Here is a 15,000-nt window from a genome sequence, read left to right on the forward strand (position 1 = left end):
GGAGAGCGAGCCTCGCGGCGCGAGGGGACGCTCACCCGGCCCCGCCGGCGGTATCGGACGCCTGGGAGGCTGACGGACGGAGCAGACCGCACCGTGCGAGGAGCGAGCCCGCCCCTGGCCCCTCTCCGGGAGCTTCGGGGCGGGCGACGGGGGACCGGACCCTCTCGCGGAGGAGGGGTGCCGGGCGCGCCGTGGGCTGAGGGAGCGTCGCTGTCGCCTGAGCCGACCGGGACCCGAGGTTCCGGCCGAGCGAAGGACCCTCCCGGCCGGGGCGCGGGGTGCCACATCGATCGGGGCGGCGGGGAAGCGAGAGAAAGGCCCATCTCAAAACTTCCGTCTTTCCACCGCCTGCTGGCAGAATCCGTCTGCCTCCTATATATCTCCAGGAGGGGTGCTCCGGCGGGTAGCGGCACGCGAGTGGCGCGCGACACTTCAGCGGTACTCGGAGCGACTCTCTCCCGCCCTCCTGGAACCGACCCCCGGCCTCGGAGGGGCAGGTTCGTTCTCATAGAAATGACTTCCACAAACTGCAATATATTTTTCCACCACCCGGGGGCGCCCGCGAGCCGGGAAAAGGAGCCCTCGCCTCTCGGTTCCCTCCTCCGGGCGCGAGGGAGCCGGGGGCCCGCTCTCGGAGAAATCGCGGGGTTTTCCGACTTCGGCCGCCGGGGGGCGCTGCGCCGGGCCGGGGGCGGGTTCGGGCCCGGCCTCCTGGAGCCCAGGCCGGGCTGGGCGATCCCGGGGAGCCCCCGCCGAGCTCCGGGCGTCCCCCGGGGGGAGACGGGCTTCTCGCGGCCCGGGAACAGGCTCCGGGAGAATCCCCCCGTCTTTGTCAGATCCTCATGCCTCCCTATAGATCCGCAGAAAGGGTGCTCCGGCGCGTAGCGGCACGCATTAGACCGCGCGACACACACCCCGGATTTCTCCACTCTTATCCGACCTCCTGGAACTGTGTGCCGGCCGCGGGCCACCCTGTCCGACCTCATAGAAAGGACTTCCAGGCCGGGGTTTCTCGCTCCCACGCGGTCCCCTGGGGCCCCCCGGAGCCCCGGCAGGGCCGTGGGAGGTGGCGGGGGGCCGGGGGCAGCCGCACGCGCCGCGGCGCCCCCGGCAGGCCGCCAGAGGTACTGCAGCCAGGGGGTGAAAACGGAAAAAACCCACGTCTCCGCACCACTCTTCCCGGGGAAGGTAGCCCGGGCCCGGGGGAGGTCGCCCCGTGGTCCGGGGGACTGCGCCCCCCGCTGGTCGGTCGGGGAATTGCATCCAAACAGGCAAAAAAGACTGAAAACGATCCGGAATGCTTCTCCCACTCGAGCCCGGGATTCATGCCCAGGGCTGTGGAAGTGTCCCTGGGCACGTCCGAGCGTCCACCCCCCGGGAAAAAAAAACTTCCAGATTTCCACCCCACGATGCCCGGGGAAGGTAGCCGGGGCCCGGGGGAGTTCAACCCCGGGTCCGGGGACCGGCGCCCCCCGCTGGTCGACCGGGGAATTGCATCTGAAAGGTGAAAAAAGCACTTTGAAAATATTTTGACACTTCTCACCCACTCTTCCCCGGGATTCATGCCCAGGGCTGTGGAAGTGTCCCTGGGCACTTCCGAGCGTCCACCCCCCGGGAAAAAAAAAATTCCAGATTTCCACCCCACGCTGCCCAGGGAAGGTAGCCCGGGCCCGGGGGAGGCCACCCCCGGGTCCGGGGACCGGCGCCCCCCGCTGGTCGACCGGGGAATTGCATCCGAAAGGTGAAAAAAAGCACTTTGAAAATACTTTGAAATTCCTCACCCACTCGAGCCCAGGATTCATGCCCAGGGCTGTGGAAGTGTCCCTGGGCACGTTCGAAGGTCTTCCCCCCGGGGAAAAAAAGTTCCAGATTTCCAGCCCACGCTACCCAGGGAAGGTAGCCCGGGCCCGGGGGAGGTCACCCCCGGGTCCGGGGCACTGCGTCCCCCGCAGGACAACCGGGGAATAGCGTCCAAAAGGTGAAAAAACACTTTGAAAATAGCTTCAATCGTTCTCCCACTCTTCCCCGGGATTCATGCCCAGGGCTGTGGAAGTGTCCCTGGGTAAGTTCGAGCGTCTTCCCCCCGGGAAAAAAAAACTTCCATATTTCCACCCCACGATGCCCGGGGAAGGTAGCCCGGGCCCGGGGGAGTCCATCCCCGGGTCCGGGGAACTGCGCCTCCCACTGGTCGCCCGGGGAATTGCGTCCAAAAGGTGAAAAAAATACTTTGAAAATACTTTGAAATTGTTCGCCCACTCTTCCCCGGGATTCATGCCCAGGGCTGTGGAAGTGTCCCTGGGCACGTCCGAGCGTCTTCCCCCCCGGGAAAAACAAGTTCCAGATTTTCACCCCACGCTGCCCGGGGGAGGTAGCCCGGGCCTGGGGGAGGTCACCCCCGGGTCCGGGGGACTGCGCCTCGTGCTGGACACCCGGAGAAATGCATCCAAAAGGTGAAAAAAACACTGAAAACAGTTTGAAATGGTTCACCCACTCTTCCCCGGGATTCATGCCCGGGGCTGTGGAAGTGTCCCTGGGCACGTCCGAGCGTCTTCCCCCCGGGAAAAAAAAAACTTCCATATTTCCACCCCACGCTACCCAGGGAAGGTAGCCCGGGCTCGGGGGAGGTCACCCCCGGGTCCGGGGGACTGCGCCCCGTGCTGGACACCCGGAGAAATGCATCCAAAAGGAGAAAAGAACACTGAAAACAGTTTGAAATGGTTCACCCACTCTTCCCCGGGATTCATGCCCAGGGCTGTGGAAGTGTCCCTGGGCACGTCCGAGCGTCTTCCCCCCGGAAAAAAAAAAGTTCCATATTTCCACCCCACGATGCCCGGGGAAGGTAGCCCGGGCCCGGGGGAGTCCATCCCCGGGTCCGGGGAACTGCGCCCCCCGCTGGTCGCCCGGGGAATTGCGTCCAAAAGGTGCAAAAAATACTTTGAAAATAGTTTGAAATCGTTCGCCCACTCTTCCCCGGGATTCATGCCCGGGTCTGTGGAAGTGTCCCTGGGCACGTCCGAGCGTCTTCCCCCCCTGAAAAAAAAAGTTCCATATTTCCACCCCACGATGCCTGGGGAAGGTAGCCCGGGCCCGCGGGAGGTCACCCACGGGTCCGGGGCAATGCGCCCCCCGCAGGACAACCGGGGAAATGCATGCAAAAGGTGAAAAAAACACTTTGAAAATAGTTTCAATCGTTCTCCCACTCTTCCCCGGGATTCATGCCCGGGGCTGTGGAAGTGTCCCTGGGCACGTCCGAGCGTCTTCCCCCCGGGAAAAAAAACTTCCATATTTCCACCCCACGATGCCCGGGGAAGGTAGCCCAGGCCCGGGGGAGGCCACCCCCGGGTCCGGGGAACTGCGCCCCCCGCTGGTCGCCCGGGGAATTGCGTCCAAAAGGTGAAAAAAATACTTTGAAAATACTTTGAAATTCCTTACCCACTCGAGCCCGGGATTCATGCCCAGGGCTGTGGAAGTGTCCCTGGGCACGTCCGAGCGTCTTCCCCCCCCGGGAAAAACAAGTTCCAGATTTTCACCCCACGCTGCCCGGGGGAGGTAGCCCGGGCCTGGGGGAGGTCACCCCCGGGTCCGGGGGACTGCGCCCCGTGCTGGACACCCGGAGAAATGCATCCAAAAGGAGAAAAAAACACTGAAAACAGTTTGAAATGGTTCACCCACTCTTCCCCGGGATTCATGCCCAGGGCTGTGGAAGTGTCCCTGGGCACGTCCGAGCGTCTTCCCCCCGGAAAAAAAAAAGTTCCATATTTCCACCCCACGATGCCCGGGGAAGGTAGCCCGGGCCCGGGGGAGTCCATCCCCGGGTCCGGGGAACTGCGCCCCCCGCTGGTCGCCCGGGGAATTGCGTCCAAAAGGTGCAAAAAATACTTTGAAAATAGTTTGAAATCGTTCGCCCACTCTTCCCCGGGATTCATGCCCGGGTCTGTGGAAGTGTCCCTGGGCACGTCCGAGCGTCTTCCCCCCGGGAAAAAAAACTTCCATATTTCCACCCCACGATGCCCGGGGAAGGTAGCCCAGGCCCGGGGGAGGCCACCCCCGGGTCCGGGGAACTGCGCCCCCCGCTGGTCGCCCGGGGAATTGCGTCCAAAAGGTGAAAAAAATACTTTGAAAATACTTTGAAATTCCTTACCCACTCGAGCCCGGGATTCATGCCCAGGGCTGTGGAAGTGTCCCTGGGCACGTCCGAGCGTCTTCCCCCCCCGGGAAAAACAAGTTCCAGATTTTCACCCCACGCTGCCCGGGGGAGGTAGCCCGGGCCTGGGGGAGGTCACCCCCGGGTCCGGGGGACTGCGCCCCGTGCTGGACACCCGGAGAAATGCATCCAAAAGGAGAAAAAAACACTGAAAACAGTTTGAAATGGTTCACCCACTCTTCCCCGGGATTCATGCCCAGGGCTGTGGAAGTGTCCCTGGGCACGTCCGAGCGTCTTCCCCCCGGAAAAAAAAAAGTTCCATATTTCCACCCCACGATGCCCGGGGAAGGTAGCCCGGGCCCGTGGGAGTCCATCCCCGGGTCCGGGGAACTGCGCCCCCCGCTGGTCGCCCGGGGAATTGCGTCCAAAAGGTGCAAAAAATACTTTGAAAATAGTTTGAAATCGTTCGCCCACTCTTCCCCGGGATTCATGCCCGGGTCTGTGGAAGTGTCCCTGGGCACGTCCGAGCGTCTTCCCCCCCTGAAAAAAAAAGTTCCATATTTCCACCCCACGATGCCTGGGGAAGGTAGCCCGGGCCCGCGGGAGGTCACCCACGGGTCCGGGGCAATGCGCCCCCCGCAGGACAACCGGGGAAATGCATGCAAAAGGTGAAAAAAACACTTTGAAAATAGTTTCAATCGTTCTCCCACTCTTCCCCGGGATTCATGCCCGGGGCTGTGGAAGTGTCCCTGGGCACGTCCGAGCGTCTTCCCCCCGGGAAAAAAAACTTCCATATTTCCACCCCACGATGCCCGGGGAAGGTAGCCCAGGCCCGGGGGAGGCCACCCCCGGGTCCGGGGAACTGCGCCCCCCGCTGGTCGCCCGGGGAATTGCGTCCAAAAGGTGAAAAAAATACTTTGAAAATACTTTGAAATTCCTTACCCACTCGAGCCCGGGATTCATGCCCAGGGCTGTGGAAGTGTCCCTGGGCACGTCCGAGCGTCTTCCCCCCCCGGGAAAAACAAGTTCCAGATTTTCACCCCACGCTGCCCGGGGGAGGTAGCCCGGGCCTGGGGGAGGTCACCCCCGGGTCCGGGGGACTGCGCCCCGTGCTGGACACCCGGAGAAATGCATCCAAAAGGAGAAAAAAACACTGAAAACAGTTTGAAATGGTTCACCCACTCTTCCCCGGGATTCATGCCCAGGGCTGTGGAAGTGTCCCTGGGCACGTCCGAGCGTCTTCCCCCCGGAAAAAAAAAAGTTCCATATTTCCACCCCACGATGCCCGGGGAAGGTAGCCCGGGCCCGGGGGAGTCCATCCCCGGGTCCGGGGAACTGCGCCCCCCGCTGGTCGCCCGGGGAATTGCGTCCAAAAGGTGCAAAAAATACTTTGAAAATAGTTTGAAATCGTTCGCCCACTCTTCCCCGGGATTCATGCCCGGGTCTGTGGAAGTGTCCCTGGGCACGTCCGAGCGTCTTCCCCCCCTGAAAAAAAAAGTTCCATATTTCCACCCCACGATGCCTGGGGAAGGTAGCCCGGGCCCGCGGGAGGTCACCCACGGGTCCGGGGCAATGCGCCCCCCGCAGGACAACCGGGGAAATGCATGCAAAAGGTGAAAAAAACACTTTGAAAATAGTTTCAATCGTTCTCCCACTCTTCCCCGGGATTCATGCCCGGGGCTGTGGAAGTGTCCCTGGGCACGTCCGAGCGTCTTCCCCCCGGGAAAAAAAACTTCCATATTTCCACCCCACGATGCCCGGGGAAGGTAGCCCAGGCCCGGGGGAGGCCACCCCCGGGTCCGGGGAACTGCGCCCCCCGCTGGTCGCCCGGGGAATTGCGTCCAAAAGGTGAAAAAAATACTTTGAAAATACTTTGAAATTCCTTACCCACTCGAGCCCGGGATTCATGCCCAGGGCTGTGGAAGTGTCCCTGGGCACGTCCGAGCGTCTTCCCCCCCCGGGAAAAACAAGTTCCAGATTTTCACCCCACGCTGCCCGGGGGAGGTAGCCCGGGCCTGGGGGAGGTCACCCCCGGGTCCGGGGGACTGCGCCCCGTGCTGGACACCCGGAGAAATGCATCCAAAAGGAGAAAAAAACACTGAAAACAGTTTGAAATGGTTCACCCACTCTTCCCCGGGATTCATGCCCAGGGCTGTGGAAGTGTCCCTGGGCACGTCCGAGCGTCTTCCCCCCGGAAAAAAAAAAGTTCCATATTTCCACCCCACGATGCCCGGGGAAGGTAGCCCGGGCCCGGGGGAGTCCATCCCCGGGTCCGGGGAACTGCGCCCCCCGCTGGTCGCCCGGGGAATTGCGTCCAAAAGGTGCAAAAAATACTTTGAAAATAGTTTGAAATCGTTCGCCCACTCTTCCCCGGGATTCATGCCCGGGTCTGTGGAAGTGTCCCTGGGCACGTCCGAGCGTCTTCCCCCCCTGAAAAAAAAAGTTCCATATTTCCACCCCACGATGCCTGGGGAAGGTAGCCCGGGCCCGCGGGAGGTCACCCACGGGTCCGGGGCAATGCGCCCCCCGCAGGACAACCGGGGAAATGCATGCAAAAGGTGAAAAAAACACTTTGAAAATAGTTTCAATCGTTCTCCCACTCTTCCCCGGGATTCATGCCCGGGGCTGTGGAAGTGTCCCTGGGCACGTCCGAGCGTCTTCCCCCCGGGAAAAAAAACTTCCATATTTCCACCCCACGATGCCCGGGGAAGGTAGCCCAGGCCCGGGGGAGGCCACCCCCGGGTCCGGGGAACTGCGCCCCCCGCTGGTCGCCCGGGGAATTGCGTCCAAAAGGTGAAAAAAATACTTTGAAAATACTTTGAAATTCCTTACCCACTCGAGCCCGGGATTCATGCCCAGGGCTGTGGAAGTGTCCCTGGGCACGTCCGAGCGTCTTCCCCCCCCGGGAAAAACAAGTTCCAGATTTTCACCCCACGCTGCCCGGGGGAGGTAGCCCGGGCCTGGGGGAGGTCACCCCCGGGTCCGGGGGACTGCGCCCCGTGCTGGACACCCGGAGAAATGCATCCAAAAGGAGAAAAAAACACTGAAAACAGTTTGAAATGGTTCACCCACTCTTCCCCGGGATTCATGCCCAGGGCTGTGGAAGTGTCCCTGGGCACGTCCGAGCGTCTTCCCCCCGGGAAAAAAAACTTCCATATTTCCACCCCACGATGCCCGGGGAAGGTAGCCCAGGCCCGGGGGAGGCCACCCCCGGGTCCGGGGAACTGCGCCCCCCGCTGGTCGCCCGGGGAATTGCGTCCAAAAGGTGAAAAAAATACTTTGAAAATACTTTGAAATTCCTTACCCACTCGAGCCCGGGATTCATGCCCAGGGCTGTGGAAGTGTCCCTGGGCACGTCCGAGCGTCTTCCCCCCCCGGGAAAAACAAGTTCCAGATTTTCACCCCACGCTGCCCGGGGGAGGTAGCCCGGGCCTGGGGGAGGTCACCCCCGGGTCCGGGGGACTGCGCCCCGTGCTGGACACCCGGAGAAATGCATCCAAAAGGAGAAAAAAACACTGAAAACAGTTTGAAATGGTTCACCCACTCTTCCCCGGGATTCATGCCCAGGGCTGTGGAAGTGTCCCTGGGCACGTCCGAGCGTCTTCCCCCCGGAAAAAAAAAAGTTCCATATTTCCACCCCACGATGCCCGGGGAAGGTAGCCCGGGCCCGGGGGAGTCCATCCCCGGGTCCGGGGAACTGCGCCCCCCGCTGGTCGCCCGGGGAATTGCGTCCAAAAGGTGCAAAAAATACTTTGAAAATAGTTTGAAATCGTTCGCCCACTCTTCCCCGGGATTCATGCCCGGGTCTGTGGAAGTGTCCCTGGGCACGTCCGAGCGTCTTCCCCCCCTGAAAAAAAAAGTTCCATATTTCCACCCCACGATGCCTGGGGAAGGTAGCCCGGGCCCGCGGGAGGTCACCCACGGGTCCGGGGCAATGCGCCCCCCGCAGGACAACCGGGGAAATGCATGCAAAAGGTGAAAAAAACACTTTGAAAATAGTTTCAATCGTTCTCCCACTCTTCCCCGGGATTCATGCCCGGGGCTGTGGAAGTGTCCCTGGGCACGTCCGAGCGTCTTCCCCCCGGGAAAAAAAACTTCCATATTTCCACCCCACGATGCCCGGGGAAGGTAGCCCAGGCCCGGGGGAGGCCACCCCCGGGTCCGGGGAACTGCGCCCCCCGCTGGTCGCCCGGGGAATTGCGTCCAAAAGGTGAAAAAAATACTTTGAAAATACTTTGAAATTCCTTACCCACTCGAGCCCGGGATTCATGCCCAGGGCTGTGGAAGTGTCCCTGGGCACGTCCGAGCGTCTTCCCCCCCCGGGAAAAACAAGTTCCAGATTTTCACCCCACGCTGCCCGGGGGAGGTAGCCCGGGCCTGGGGGAGGTCACCCCCGGGTCCGGGGGACTGCGCCCCGTGCTGGACACCCGGAGAAATGCATCCAAAAGGAGAAAAAAACACTGAAAACAGTTTGAAATGGTTCACCCACTCTTCCCCGGGATTCATGCCCAGGGCTGTGGAAGTGTCCCTGGGCACGTCCGAGCGTCTTCCCCCCGGAAAAAAAAAAGTTCCATATTTCCACCCCACGATGCCCGGGGAAGGTAGCCCGGGCCCGGGGGAGTCCATCCCCGGGTCCGGGGAACTGCGCCCCCCGCTGGTCGCCCGGGGAATTGCGTCCAAAAGGTGCAAAAAATACTTTGAAAATAGTTTGAAATCGTTCGCCCACTCTTCCCCGGGATTCATGCCCGGGTCTGTGAAAGTGTCCCTGGGCACGTCCGAGCGTCTTCCCCCCCTGAAAAAAAAAGTTCCATATTTCCACCCCACGATGCCTGGGGAAGGTAGCCCGGGCCCGCGGGAGGTCACCCACGGGTCCGGGGCAATGCGCCCCCCGCAGGACAACCGGGGAAATGCATGCAAAAGGTGAAAAAAACACTTTGAAAATAGTTTCAATCGTTCTCCCACTCTTCCCCGGGATTCATGCCCGGGGCTGTGGAAGTGTCCCTGGGCACGTCCGAGCGTCTTCCCCCCGGGAAAAAAAACTTCCATATTTCCACCCCACGATGCCCGGGGAAGGTAGCCCAGGCCCGGGGGAGGCCACCCCCGGGTCCGGGGAACTGCGCCCCCCGCTGGTCGCCCGGGGAATTGCGTCCAAAAGGTGAAAAAAATACTTTGAAAATACTTTGAAATTCCTTACCCACTCGAGCCCGGGATTCATGCCCAGGGCTGTGGAAGTGTCCCTGGGCACGTCCGAGCGTCTTCCCCCCCCGGGAAAAACAAGTTCCAGATTTTCACCCCACGCTGCCCGGGGGAGGTAGCCCGGGCCTGGGGGAGGTCACCCCCGGGTCCGGGGGACTGCGCCCCGTGCTGGACACCCGGAGAAATGCATCCAAAAGGAGAAAAAAACACTGAAAACAGTTTGAAATGGTTCACCCACTCTTCCCCGGGATTCATGCCCAGGGCTGTGGAAGTGTCCCTGGGCACGTCCGAGCGTCTTCCCCCCGGAAAAAAAAAAGTTCCATATTTCCACCCCACGATGCCCGGGGAAGGTAGCCCGGGCCCGGGGGAGTCCATCCCCGGGTCCGGGGAACTGCGCCCCCCGCTGGTCGCCCGGGGAATTGCGTCCAAAAGGTGCAAAAAATACTTTGACAATACTTTGAAATTCCTCACCCACTCGAGCCCGGGATTCATGCCCAGGGCTGTGGAAGTGTCCCTGGGCACGTCCGAGCGTCTTCCCCCCCCGGGAAAAACAAGTTCCAGATTTTCACCCCACGCTGCCCGGGGGAGGTAGCCCGGGCCTGGGGGAGGTCACCCCCGGGTCCGGGGGACTGCGCCCCGTGCTGGACACCCGGAGAAATGCATCCAAAAGGTGAAAAAAACACTGAAAACAGTTTGAAATGGTTCACCCACTCTTCCCCGGGAATCATGCCCAGGGCTGTGGAAGTGTCCCTGGGCACGTCCGAGCGTCTTCCCCCCGGAAAAAAAAAACTTCCATATTTCCACCCCACGATGCCCGGGGAAGGTAGCCCGGGCCCGGGGGAGGCCACTCCCGGGTCCGGGGACATGTGCCCCCCGCTGGCCGACCCGAGAATTGCACAGAAAGGGTGAAAAAAGCACTTAGAAAATATCTTGAAACCGTTCACCCACTCTTCCCCGGGATTCATGCCCAGGGCTGTGGAAGTGTCCCTGGGCAGGCTGAAGCTTCTGCCCCCCGGAAAAAAAAAACTTCCATATTTCCACCCCCCGCTACCCAGGGAAGGTAGCCCAGGCCCGGGGAAGGTCACCCCCGGGTCCGGGGCACTGCGCCCCCCGCAGGACACCCGGAGAATTGCATCCAAAAGGTGAAAAAAGCACTTAGAAAATACTTCAAAATTCCTCACCCACTCAAGCCCGGGATTCATGCCCAGGGCTGTGGAAGTGTCCCCGGGCAAGCCGAAGCTTCTGCCCCCCTGAAAAAAAAAACTTCCATATTTCCACCCCACGCTACCCAGGGAAGGTAGCCCGGGCCTGGGGGAGGTCACCCCTGGGTCCGGGGCACCGCTGGCCACCCGGAGAAATGGAGTCAAGCCGTGAGAAAAAAAGCACTTTGAATTGAGAAATGGAGTCAAGCCGTAAAAATGCACTTTGAAAATACTTTGATTCCTCTCACCCACTCTTCCCCAGGATTCATGCCCAGGGCTGTGGAAGTGTCCCCGGGCATGAAGAAGCGTCTTTTCCCCCTGAAAAAAAAAACTTCCATATTTCCACCCCACGCTACCCAGGGAAGGTAGCCCGGGCCAGGGGGACGTCGTCCCGGGGTCCGGGGACATGTGCCCCCCGCTGGCCGACCCGAGAATTGCACAGAAAGGGTGAAAAAAGCACTTTGAAAATACTTTGATTCCTCACCCACTCTTCCCCGGGATTCATGCCCGGGCCTATGGAAGTGTCCCCGGGCATGAAGAAGCGTCTTTTCCCCCTGAAAAAAAAAACTTCCATATTTCCACCCCACGCTGCCCGGGGGAGGTAGCCCAGGCCCGGGGGAGGTCACCCCCGGGTCCGGGGCACTGCGTCCCCCGCAGGACAACCGGGGAATTGCGTCCAAAAGGTGAAAAAAATACTTTGAAAATAGTTTGAAATCGTTCGCCCACTCTTCCCCGGGATTCATGCCCAGGGCTGTGGAAGTGTCCCTGGGCACGTCCGAGCGTCTTCCCCCCCCGGGAAAAACAAGTTCCAGATTTTCACCCCACGCTGCCCGGGGGAGGTAGCCCGGGCCTGGTTGAGGTCACCCCCGGGTCCGGGGGACTGCGCCCCGTGCTGGACACCCGGAGAAATGCATCCAAAAGGTGAAAAAAAACACTGAAAACAGTTTGAAACTGTTCACCCACTCTTCCCCGGGATTCATGCCCAGGGCTGTGGAAGTGTCCCCGGGCAAGATGAAGCTTATGCCCCCCTGAAAAAAAAAACTTCCATATTTCCACCCCCCGCTACCCAGGGAAGGTAGCCCGGGCCCGGGGGAGGTCACCCCCGGGTCCGGGGCACTGCGCCCCCCGCAGGACACCCGGAGAATTGCATCCAAAAGGTGAAAAAAGCACTTAGAAAATATCTTGAAATCGTTCACCCACTCTTCCCCGGGATTCATGCCCAGGGCTGTGGAAGTGTCCCTGGGCAGGCTGAAGCTTCTGCCCCCCCGGGAAAAAAAAACTTCCATATTTCCACCCCACGCTACCCAGGGAAGGTAGCCCAGGCCCGGGGGAGGTCACCCCCGGGTCCGGGGCACTGCGCCACCCGCAGGACACCCGGGGAATTGCATCCAAAAGGTGAAAAAAGCACTTAGAAAATATCTTGAAATCGTTCACCCACTCTTCCCCGGGATTCATGCCCAGGGCTGTGGAAGTGTCCCTGGGCACGTTCGAGCGTCCTCCCCCCTGAAAAAAAAACTTCCATATTTCCACCCCCCGCTACCCAGGGAAGGTAGCCCAGGCCCGGGGGAGGTCACCCCCGGGTCCGGGGCACTGCGCCACCCGCAGGACACCCGGGGAATTGCATCCAAAAGGTGAAAAAAGCACTTAGAAAATATCTTGAAATCGTTCACCCACTCTTCCCCGGGATTCATGCCCAGGGCTGTGGAAGTGTCCCTGGGCACGTTCGAGCGTCCTCCCCCCTGAAAAAAAAACTTCCATATTTCCACCCCCCGCTACCCAGGGAAGGTAGCCCAGGCCCGGGGGAGGTCATCCCCGGGTCTGGGGACCGGCGTCCCCCGCAGGACAACCGGGGAATTGCGTCCAAAAGGTGAAAAAAATACTTTGAAAATACTTTGAAATTCCTCACCCACTCGATCCCGGGATTCATGCCCTGGCCTATGGAAGTGTCCCCGGGCATGACAAAGCGTCTTCCCCCCCTGAAATAAAAACTTCCACAAAACCACCCCGCGCTGGCCAGGGAAGGTAGCCCGGGCCAGGGGGACGTCGTCCAGGGGTCCGGGGACATGTGCCCCCCGCTGGCCGACCTGAGAATTGCACAGAAAGGGTGAAAAAAGCACTTTGAATATACTTTGATTCCTCACCCACTCTTCCCCGGGATTCATGCCCGGGCCTATGGAAGTGTCCCCGGGCATGAAGAAGCGTCTTCCCCCCTGAAAAAAAAAGTTCCATATTTCCACCCCACGCTACCCAGGGAAGGTAGCCCGGGCCCGGGGGAGGTCACCCCCGGGTCCGGGGAACTGCGCCACCCGCAGGACACCCGGGGAAATGCGTCCAAAAGGTGATAAAAATACTTTGAAAATAGTTTGAAATCGTTCACCCACTCTTCCCCGGGATTCATGCCCAGGGCTGTGGAAGTGTCCCCGGGCAAGCTGAAGCTTCTTCCCCCCTGAAAAAAAAAAGTTCCATATTTCCTCCCCACGATGCCCGGGGAAGGTAGCCCAGGCCCGGGGGAGGTCACCCCCGGGTCCGGGGCACTGCGCCCCCCGCTGGTCGCCCGGGGAAATGCATCCAAACTGTGAAAAAATACTTTGAAAATAGTTTGAAACAGCTCGCCCACTCTTCCCCGGGATTCATGCCCAGGGCTGTGGAAGTGTCCCTGGGCACGTCCGAGCGTCTTCCCCCCGGGAAAAACAAGTTCCAGATTTTCACCCCCACGCTGCCCGGGGGAGGTAGCCCGGGCCTGGGTGAGGTCACCCCCGGGTCCGGGGGACTGCGCCCCGTGCTGGACACCCGGAGAAATGCATCTAATCGGTGAAAAAAACACTGAAAACAGTTTGAAATTGTTCACCCACTCTTCCCCGGGATTCATGCCCAGGGCTGTGGAAGTGTCCCCGGGCAAGCTGAAGCGTCTTCCCCCCTGAAAAATAAACTTCCACAAAACCACCCCGCGCTGCCCGGGGAAGGTAGCCCGGGCCAGGGGGACGTCGTCCCGGGGTCCGGGGACATGTGCCCCCCGCTGGCCGACCCGAGAATTGCACAGAAAGGGTGAAAAAAGCACTTTGAAAATACATGGAAGTATCTCACCCACTCTTCCCCGGGATTCATGCCCGGGCCTATGGAAGTGTCCCTGGGCATGACAAAGCGTCTTCCCCCCTGAAAAAAAAAACTTCCACAAAACCACCCCGCGCTGCCCGGGGAAGGTAGCCCGGGCCAGGGGGACGTCGTCCCGGGGTCCGGGGACATGCGCCCCCCGCTGGCCGTCCCGGGAATTGCACAGAAAGGGTGAAAAAAGCACTTTGAAAATACATGGAAGTATCTCACCCACTCGAGCCCGGGATTCATGCCCGGGCCTATGGAAGTGTCCCTGGGCATGACAAAGCGTCTTCCCCCCTGAAAAAAAAACTTCCACAAAACCACCCCGCGCTGCCCGGGGAAGGTAGCCCGGGCCAGGGGGACGTCGTCCCGGGGTCCGGGGACATGCGCCCCCCGCTGGCCGTCCCGGGAATTGCACAGAAAGGGTGAAAAAAGCACTTTGAAAATACATGGAAGTATCTCACCCACTCGAGCCCGGGATTCATGCCCGGGCCTATGGAAGTGTCCCTGGGCATGACAAAGCGTCTCCCCCCCTGAAATAAAAACTTCCACAAAACCACCCCGCGCTGCCCGGGGAAGGTAGCCCGGGCCAGGGGGACGTCGTCCCGGGGTCCGGGGACATGCGCCCCCCGCTGGCCGTCCCGGGAATTGCACAGAAAGGGTGAAAAAAGCACTTTGAAAATACATGGAAGTATCTCACCCACTCGAGCCCGGGATTCATGCCCGGGCCTATGGAAGTGTCCCCGGGCAGGCTGAACCACCTCCCCCCGCTGAAAAAATAACCCCCACTCCAACCCCAAAAAACCCTCACCCCAAAAATAACACAAACACACACACACACTTGCAGAAATTTAAAAAACTCCCCCCAAATCTCACAGAAAAAGAACAAACCCTCACCCCAAAAATAGCACACGCACGCACACACACACACACACACACACACACAGAAAATGCAAAAACTCCCCCCTGCTGCAAAAATGTCACAAAAAAAAACAAAAACTCTCGCCCCAAAAAATAACACACACACACACAGCCAGAAAATACAAAAACTCCCCCCTGCTGCAAAAAAATCACACAAAAAAACAAAAACTCTCGCCCCAAAAATAACACACACACACACAGCCAGAAAATTCAAAAAGTCCCCCGGCTGCAAAAAATTTCACAAAAAAAAAACAAAAACTCTCGCCCCAAAAATAACACACACACACACACACACACACACACACACACACACAGAAAATGCAAAAACTCCCCCCGGCTGCAAAAAATTTCACAAAAAAAAAAAAAAAAAACTCTCGCCCCAAAAATAACACACACACACACACACACACACACACACACACACACACACACAGCCAGAAAATT

Source organism: Crinia signifera, unplaced genomic scaffold, assembly GCF_055691185.1.
Source record: "Crinia signifera unplaced genomic scaffold, ASM5569118v1 HAP2_SCAFFOLD_240, whole genome shotgun sequence".
Lineage (NCBI taxonomy): Eukaryota > Metazoa > Chordata > Amphibia > Anura > Myobatrachidae > Crinia > Crinia signifera.